The following is an 8,860-nucleotide window of genomic DNA, read 5'->3' as shown; positions in this document are numbered from 1 at the left end:
AGAGAGAGTGTCTATCATTATAATCAGCTTAAAGAGTGTGTGTCTGAAATATAAAGCTGTTGCGAGGTAAAAGGGGAGTATGTCTGTCTATCTGTCAGTGTGTGTGTGTGTGTGTGTGGGAGATTAAATCTCTCCTCCTTATTCCACAGTGAGGTTTCCCCCCTGAAATCCATTTCAGTTGCGTGTCCGTTCCTCTCCTCCCTCCTCCTAGGGTTCATCACTCCTTCGCAGCACTCCATTAAAGGAAAGACTCCTATCCTCCGCCACAGTCATCGCTTCGCTCTCTCTATCCTTCCCAGGGATCCTTCTCTCATCTCTCAATTCAACTCCTATCCTCCTCTTCTTCTTCCATCTGTTCTCGCGTTCTTCTTCTTTCTTAGTGTGTAACTCCTTCTTCAGTTTTTTCTCTCTTTCTTTTAACAGAAGTTCTGTTTTCAGTCACTCTCTTTTCTCCCTAGACAGTGACTCCGGTTCACCTTCTTGCTTTTCATTTCATTTCTTTTAGATTCTTCCCTCATTTATTTCCCCCCTTGCTTTTTCTTGTGTGTTCAAAAACATTTGAAAAAAAAAAAAAAAAGTTCATAGATGGTTTCTACCTCAACAACTTCCACAAACGAGGTCTAAACTTCAAAACTACAGCATATTACAAGAACTATAAAAATATACATAGGGGTGGGAGGCCCAGAGGGAGACAGGGRGGGAGGAGGGGAGGGAGGAGGCGATGAGAGAGAGAGGGAGAGACCTCAGTTCGCCAGGAAAAGAAAAACAAAGGGATTAAATTAATTTACAACTCAAAGGGGAAGGAAATAAGGTCATGTTTCTAAAAAATAAACCAGCGGATAAAAAATATCTAGCAGTAACAGAAGAAGTGGAGTTTTACAAGTGGAGAAATAAAAATGAAAAACAATAGAAAACAAGACGTCTAAAAATGACTTACTGGATATTCATATATATATATCATCTATAAGTGTTGATAGCGATAAAAAATCTCACTTTCTTTCTATATTCGCTCACTTTTTTGAGTTTTGGTTTTTAAGACAAGTCTAAAGAACAAACACACACGCACATTCTCTCGCACGTAGTGTATACACAGAGAAATACAGGCACACACACACACTGACACACAAAACACACACATACTCGCTGTACTAAAGCACACTAACTGCACACACACCTGTACGTGTAGCAGTGTCATAATTATTATCCTAGTCCCACATACACAAGCACACACATACACACGTTATTAAAATATACAAGAATCTGAATGTCACTAAGACTCAATTGGTCTGACCTCTGGCACCTGAGCCTGATCACGTGGCGAGAGAGTCAGAGGCCCCTGGTCCAATGAGAAACCATACACACACAAACAAACAAACTAACATTAGGGGACACAGTCTGTCTCAGGGGCCAGTCAAGGGCCAGTCAGGGGCCAGTCTCGATAGGTCTGATATAGCACAGCACTGGAGATACAGACAGAGTTCTCTGGTTGGTTGGTAGTTGGACTGTAGGTTTTCTAGGGTCCGAGTCCCATAAGGCCATGCTGTGGCGTTACTAGTGTGTGTTCTCTCACACCTGCTTGGTGTGTGTTCTCTCACACTTGTACTCATGGTGTATAGGGCGGGAATCTTCTCTTCAGCTCTGGTTTCGATTCGCTGTGAGAAAGAAAGGGGGCGTAGCCAAGAGTACTTGTCATTGCTGTCCTCTTTAAAGGGCCCGGTGGGGGCCAGTAGGGGGGTTATATACCAAACCTTCACTTGGCTTAGTGACACAGTTGAGTGAAGAGTGGTGGGCGAGAAGGATGGCCTCTTTAGTAAGCTAGACACACACACTTGTGGCTGGGGTTGGATAGGGCAGTTCTTATGCTGTATAGTGCCCTAAAGATCTGGTTTTGGAGTAAGTCATTGAGGGACTGTTGTAAGTAGGTTGTAGGTGCTACTGTACTGTATAGAACAGGGTATATTGTAGGTAGATTGTAGGCGGTACTGGCGTACTGTATAGAAAACGGTATATTGTAGGTAGGTTGTACGGCGGTACTGTACTGGTATAGAACAGCGTATATTGTAAGTAGGTTGTAGGTGCTGCTGTACTGTATAGGAACAAGGGTATATTGTAGGTAGATTGTAGGCGGTACTGTACTGTATAGAACCGGGTTTATATTGTAGGTAGGTTGTAGTGGTACTGTACTGTAATCGACCAGGTTTATATTGTAGGTAGTTGTAGGCGGTACTGTACTGTATAGAACAGGTTATTTGTAGGTAGTGGTTGTAGGCTGTTACTGGTACTGTATAGAACAGGGTAATATTGGTAGGTAGGTTGTAAGGTGTACTGTAACTGTATAGAACAGGGTATATTGTAGGTAGGTTGTAGGGGTACTGTACTGTATAGACAGGGTATATTGTAGGTAGGTTGTAGGGGTACTGTACTGTATAGAACAGGGTATATTAGGTAGGTTGTAGGTGTACCATTGATAGTAACAGGGTATATTGTAGGTAGTTGTAGTGGTACTGTACTGTATAGAACAGGGTATATTGTAGTAGTTAGTGGTACTGTACTGTATAGAACAGGGTATATTGTAGGTAGATTGTAGGCGTACTGTACTGTATAGAACAGGGTATATTGTAGGTAGGTTGTAGGTGGTACCATACTGGATAGAACAGGGTATATTGTAGGTAGGTTGTAGGTGTACGTACTGATAGAACAGGGTATATTGTAGGTAGGTTGTAAGTGGTACTTGTACTAGAATAGAACAGGGAAGGGTGGTAGTTGGTGGTACTGTAGGTTGTCATGGTGACGACCTTCATACTTTGTAGTAGATGTTGGCTGGGCTCTGGGGGGGCATCTCCTGGACGATGTAGACGGGGTGGCCGTAGTCCCCGCTCACCTTCTCGTAGTGAGGGCAGTACGCCGAGTCCGAAGTCCGCAGGGGGATGATGATGTCACTGGGTTCTGAGCCGTTGTTATTCCCGCTCCCATGGCCGCCCCCGTGCCCACCGCCGTGCCTCTTGGGGCTGGTGAGGGAGGACAGCGACAGGGGTGGGTGGTGGGACTCCGAGTGCTTGGCGTGTCGCCGCCGGTAACACACCACGCAGATCACTGCGGTGACCAGGAGGAGAAAGGCGGAGCCTCCTGCGGCGCCGGCGATGACAGCCACGTTGGAGGGGGGAAGGGGTCCGTTCTCACCACCCGTGCCTCCCGAACCACCGCCGTCACCGCTAGGAATCCTGGGATGAGTGGTGTTACCAGCACCACCTGTAAAATGACACAATAAATGTTTACTTTAAAAGGATACTTTGGGATTTTGGCAATGAGGCAATTTATCTACTTACCCAGAGTCAGATGAACTCGTGGATAACATTTTTATCTATGTATGCAGTTTGAAGGTAGCAGATAATTTGCCCTCATTGCCAAAATCCCAAAATATCCCTTTCTATTTCACTAACCTTTTACATTTCATATGTTCAGTGTTGGTGGTAGGGATAAATATTTTTCCAAAAATCAGCCAAGTTGCAATGCTGGTTTAATTCATATTTATCCCGAGAAATACCGCAAAAATTGGAAGTGGCCATTTAAAGCATTGAAAACCAAGTCACTATGCCAGGGTTCTCCCCACATCTCATATATCTCATATATTTGGCAAAATCTAGTTGATGATTATACAGACAGCAGATCAGCTCATGAATAACGGGGAGATGAAGAGTGGAAATAGTTTAAATATTAAGGTATCTTAACGGGAACCAACACTATTTWAAAAATATCCATATCTACTCCCGCGTGACGCAGCAGTCTAAGGCACTGCATCTCAGTGTTAGAGGTGTTACTACAGACACCCTGGTTCGAATCCAGGGCTGTATCACAACCGGCCGTGATTGGGCGGCACAGAATTTGCCCAGTGTCATCCAGGTTTGGCTGGTGTAGGCTGTCATTGTAAGTAAAAATTTGCTCTTAAGTGACTTGCCTAGCTAAATAACGGTAATACTAGCATACTGTTTGTTGACCACACATTCTCTACCGAAGCTCTCATAAGGGCAGAGAAGTGGGGGAAATGTTATAGCGGAGAGACGTGTTTTGATAATGCAACCTATTAATTACAGAATAAAGTTAGGAATTTTCATGCGACASTAGTCAGCATTTTGGRTTTCAGTGGGATTGGGACTGGATAAGAAAATTGCCTCTAGAACAGGAGAAGATAGAATTTTCCCTCATGCCTGTCTGAATTGTTAACAGACAGCCTATCTAGTGAATTGTGCATAGGTCTATACATTTGTGACTGTCTGAAGAGTCACAATGACAGCTCAAAGAGGYACGCGTTATTTAATAGACTATTCTGTAAAGGTTTCCTGTAGGGTTTATTGACTGCATTCGGGTCGCGTGTGCAGTCGGGAGTGTCAATTACACATGTGCTTTGAATTAATGGCAACTTTGTGTGAAGTATATACGCTAGGATAAAGGCTTCTACGTGACAACCTGTTTGGATAATGTGCTATTTAATTTTTTGCTAATTTGCTGCTGCGTTACTGCGACATTGTGTAAAATGTCCTTTCCAGGGTCTTGTCATTGAATGTTTGTGTATCCCGGGATCCCGGTTACCCATGTTAATCCCTAGTTGGGGGTAACGTGTTTCAAAACTAATGCAGTACAGTAATTAAATTACTTTTGTGAATAACGAAAAGAAASTCCAACATCCTAATATTTTGTTCTGTAAACTCTTTATCTACTATAACTCAGGGGTGGAACCAACGTTTTGGCATGCCGTGCCTTTTCAGGGTGTAACCTCTCACATGTACATACTACGCGCCAATAAACAGTCTACACCAMGGCAAGGTGACTAACAGTCTCCTGTCAGTTATAGTGGCACGAACACGAAAGGCTATACCAGGAGGAATGCAGCAAAAATGCAGCCAATGTGACCGTGACCATATGTGGTCTGTCTATCCACATGAATAAGTGGATGGCATTGGATATGAGAGTGTTTGGAATGTTCCTCTGTGCCTGTGGAGAGGCCTACTGAGAGGCTGGCTCTGGCTTGAAGCCACAGCAACCTACAGTGTGTGGATCAAGGCAGCGCTACACCCCTTAAGCMCAACAACGCTGTTTACGTAGCATTAGCGCTATCCACATGAAGGAGCCCGAATGGTTGGGTGGTTTATGCGGTGTCCCAAATGGCACCCTATTCCCTATGTAGTGCACTACTTTTGACCAGGGCCCATAGGGCATTGTGCAGGACTATGGTCAACAGTAGTGCACTACATAGGGAATAGGGTGCCATTTGGGAAGTAATCTGGGTCTCTATAGCTTGAGACCACACGGTGAAGCTGCCTGGTTGGAACCTGGTCCCAACCGCACGGTCCGACCGCATGTACGGTTACGGCCCAGCAGGTGTCTGGTGGGTTTGGGACCCCCTGTGAGGAGTGGTCGTGTTGCCCGTGCGAACGCCGGTGCTGGTAGCGTTTAGGGTGGTAATGCGAAGCGCGGCAGTGGGATTGGGTTATCATTATTCTTGGCACATTCCCCACTCATTTTCTCTCTCTTCCCTCCCTTCTCTCGTCTCGTCTTCCCCTCACTCTGTGGCTCTCCCTCTCTCTGGGTCATTGTGGACATAATAACATCCCCCCCTCGGCTCGCCCTTTCATCACCCCCTATTGCGAGCTCCCCTACCGCGTACACAGGACTAACTGACTGACTGACAGAGAGGCAAAACGCTAATACTAGTCGCCAATTCCACTCTCCTCCTCTCGCTTTCTTCCCTCCCTCCCCCTCTCGTTCCCTCCATCCCTCCRTCCCTCCATTACCCAAACATCTCTCTCCATTACCTCCTACTCCTTTCACCAGCTCTCTCTATTATCCTCATATTCCCTCGTTCTCCCTCCCCCTCTCTCCCCACTCTCTGTCTCTTTCCTATTCAACAGTACAGCCATCTAGTGTCCCTCCCTCTCGCTTCTCTCCCCTTTTCAGTGTTTATCCTCTTTCTCTTTCAACAGCTAAAGCCATCTTCTTCCCTTCTCACTCCCCCTTTCTGTCTTCCGTGCTTTCTCCATTACTCTCATCAGTTCTCTCATTTACACTTCACACTAGAGAAAGGGCCTGCGCGGCAGCATTCCAAATTGCACCCTATTCCCTACATAGTGCACTACCTTTGATTAAAGCCCTGTGGGCCCTGGTCAAAAGTAGTRMACTGTATAGGGACTAGGGTTTAGTTTGGGACACAGAATATGTGTCTGGGACAGAACAACCCAGCACACAAAGAACAGGTCAACAAGCTCCCTGCCATGAGACAACATCCCGCTCCTCTCCTCGGCTATCCTTTCATCTTCCTCTTCTCTCCTCAAGCATCAGCTACCCTCCTCTCCTCTCCACACCTCTCCTCTCCTGTCCTCTTTCCCCTCCTCTATCTCCCTCTCCTCTCTCTCTCTGCTCAGATTTATAATTTTCCTCTCCTCTCTTCTCTCCGCGGACCAACAGAAACCAGGCCGCCCAAACTAACGACCATAATAACTCTTTCAAATTGCGCCCCCGGTCTCCCCCTCCTCCCCCCTCTCCGGGTAGCTATTAGTGCTGTCGTTCCTCGCCTGCGCCACTTAGCTCTGAGGGAAGGAGAGGAAAGGAGCGGATGGACAGAGAGAGGGATGAGAGCGATGGAGGGATGGAATTAATAGAGACCCCACAGATGTTGCTGGCTCGTATTCTCCATCTGTCGTTTTTTTACCGWCCCTCATTCTCTGTCGCTTCCTTCCTTTCTCGACTCACTCGCTTTTTTTGGTTGAAGTTTTTCCTCATGATGGTGTAAGTGTGTAAGCTCTTCCACACCCCTCTTACCTGTATTTCTGGTGTTGGTACGGCCCGCGTTTTGGTCTGGTTTGGCAGGTTTTGGGGGCAGTCCATAGGGGTCTAGCGGGAAAAAAACAGGGGTATACCCCGGTCAAGATAACACAACCTCAAAACAGGTACACCAATAATAAGATCTYTGTGGCGCTAATGCAACGCCTCTGGGGCCCATTAAATGAAACTAAATATTGATCGTCCTCCAACGTCATTTTCCAAAAGAGCTATCCAACAAGATTAAAATAGGATACTTAAAGAGTTTCCATTTGTAAAATGACCACAATGAATATAAAACTGTAATAAAAGCCCATCATCTCCAATTACCACACCATCCCATCTGTCAGACAGGGAACAGCCCCACTGAAGTGCTAGGCTGCGTCCCTATGGGCTSTGGTCAACAGTAGTGCACTATAAAGGGAATAGGGTGCCATTTAGGACACTTAATATCCTCTAGCCATGGCTATGACAGAGTCCCATATAGATTTACTGAGGGGGACATAATAAACGTCCCTATTGTGCTGAGTACACAGAGAGACTGCACAATGTACAGACACACACGCGGGCACACAGTCTATGTGCAGAGCTATAATTCCCACTAATGACATTTACGGGTCCATACACAGTGGCAGGTATTATTGGTCGACGCCCTCTCGATGAAAAGACAGCCAATCAGAATTTGGCATGAGGGATTTGGATCAAGTATTGACTGCTGGGCTGGCTTGCAGGGTGGACTCTAGTGTGTAGTGTAGCGGAAGGAGAGAAGAGAGAGAAAGGAGAGAGCTTAGTGTGTGTGTTGCTAGAAACTGTGCGTTATATCTAAAGAAACCTGTGCGGCGGTAGTACGTGTGTGTGATCGTAAGCTGGGGAATTGTACTTATGGTGGGGGTGCTTGTGTGTGGTGTGTGTGTGTGTGTGTGTGTATAGTGTGTGTGTGGATGTGTGTGTGTGCCTTCGGGCAGTGTGTGTGTGTGAGTCAGCGAGCATGACCGTCCAGAGCCGTCAGCGACATCACCTTGCTGCAGGATTCCGCAGCAACTCGATTACCGTCTCATGGAGTCCGTCCGAGACGACTGCCGATTGATCGATTCCGAGATGCCTGGTCAGTCACCGATGAGCTCGTCCTCTGTTAGCGCGTGCAGCGATAGCCGTACTGATACCCGCAAGCACCGTCAAAGCAAGGCCAGATCGACGAGTCCAACGCGTCACTGGCGACACCCCTTCAAGGACAACCAGTCTAACCATAGAATACCACAGCGAGAGACATAGGAAAGAGCAAGCGGACCAAGAAGAAGAGCGAGCCGCAGAAGGAAAGCACGAGACGGGCCGAAGAGAGACAGAGTACCGAGCCAGGTCAGAGTCATATATGGATGTATGCCCCTCATTCTTAGGTGTGACCGCCTCATTACTGGTTTGTCGCCCCTACGATCACCAGAGTTAGCCCGACCATGCCGATGCCTGCCATAGGAGCCATGGAAATGCCCCCCTGAAAAAGATTGAGAGAAGGATTATTTAGTATTGCAGGGTGTGAGGCAGGAGCAGGCATTAGACAGAGAAGACGGAGAAAAAGGTGGGGAACGAATGGGAGTAGGGAGAGATGGGGTGATGGGGGGAAGCCAGTGCGCACACAGGACCTAGTGCCGGAGCGCCTAACCGTTGGGCAGAATTGCCCACGCACAAGGCCCGATCCCCCGACGAGTAAAAGCATTGTGCTGAGCCGACGCCGAAGTTAATCGCAGAAGCGACCAAGGGGCTCTGAGTCAACGCGGCCCATAGGGGAGCGCTTAAAATGTTCGGGATATTTTTCGTAACTTATTAGGTTATAGTCAGGGGATACGACTGTGGGCGTAGAGTGTATTTTAGAGGGTGAGAGAGCGTGTGGTGTGTTGGTGAGGGGTCCAGGGGTATGTTAATTGTGAGAGAAGTATTGAGGGAGATGTTATGGGGGAGTGTGGTGTACATTTGTAGATGATTTTAGCTGATGGGTGAGATAGAGTAGTGGGCCCGAAGCGGAGCAGTATTGAGGGTGTGGAGGGAGGGTGAG

The 8,860-nt window shown here is 47.0% G+C and overlaps 1 pseudogene; it reads right to left on the bottom strand.

Moving 5' to 3' along the window:
• Positions 1-2,478: 2,478 nt before the first annotated feature.
• On the bottom strand, positions 2,479-6,885 carry LOC112073348 (ephrin-B2 pseudogene; annotated as a pseudogene).
• Between the last annotated feature and the right edge of the window lie 1,975 nt (positions 6,886-8,860).

This window comes from Salvelinus sp. IW2-2015, unplaced genomic scaffold (genome assembly GCF_002910315.2).
Source record: "Salvelinus sp. IW2-2015 unplaced genomic scaffold, ASM291031v2 Un_scaffold2236, whole genome shotgun sequence".
NCBI classification, from domain to species: Eukaryota; Metazoa; Chordata; class Actinopteri; order Salmoniformes; family Salmonidae; genus Salvelinus; species Salvelinus sp. IW2-2015.
This window is presented reverse-complemented; position numbering and strand designations above follow the sequence as displayed.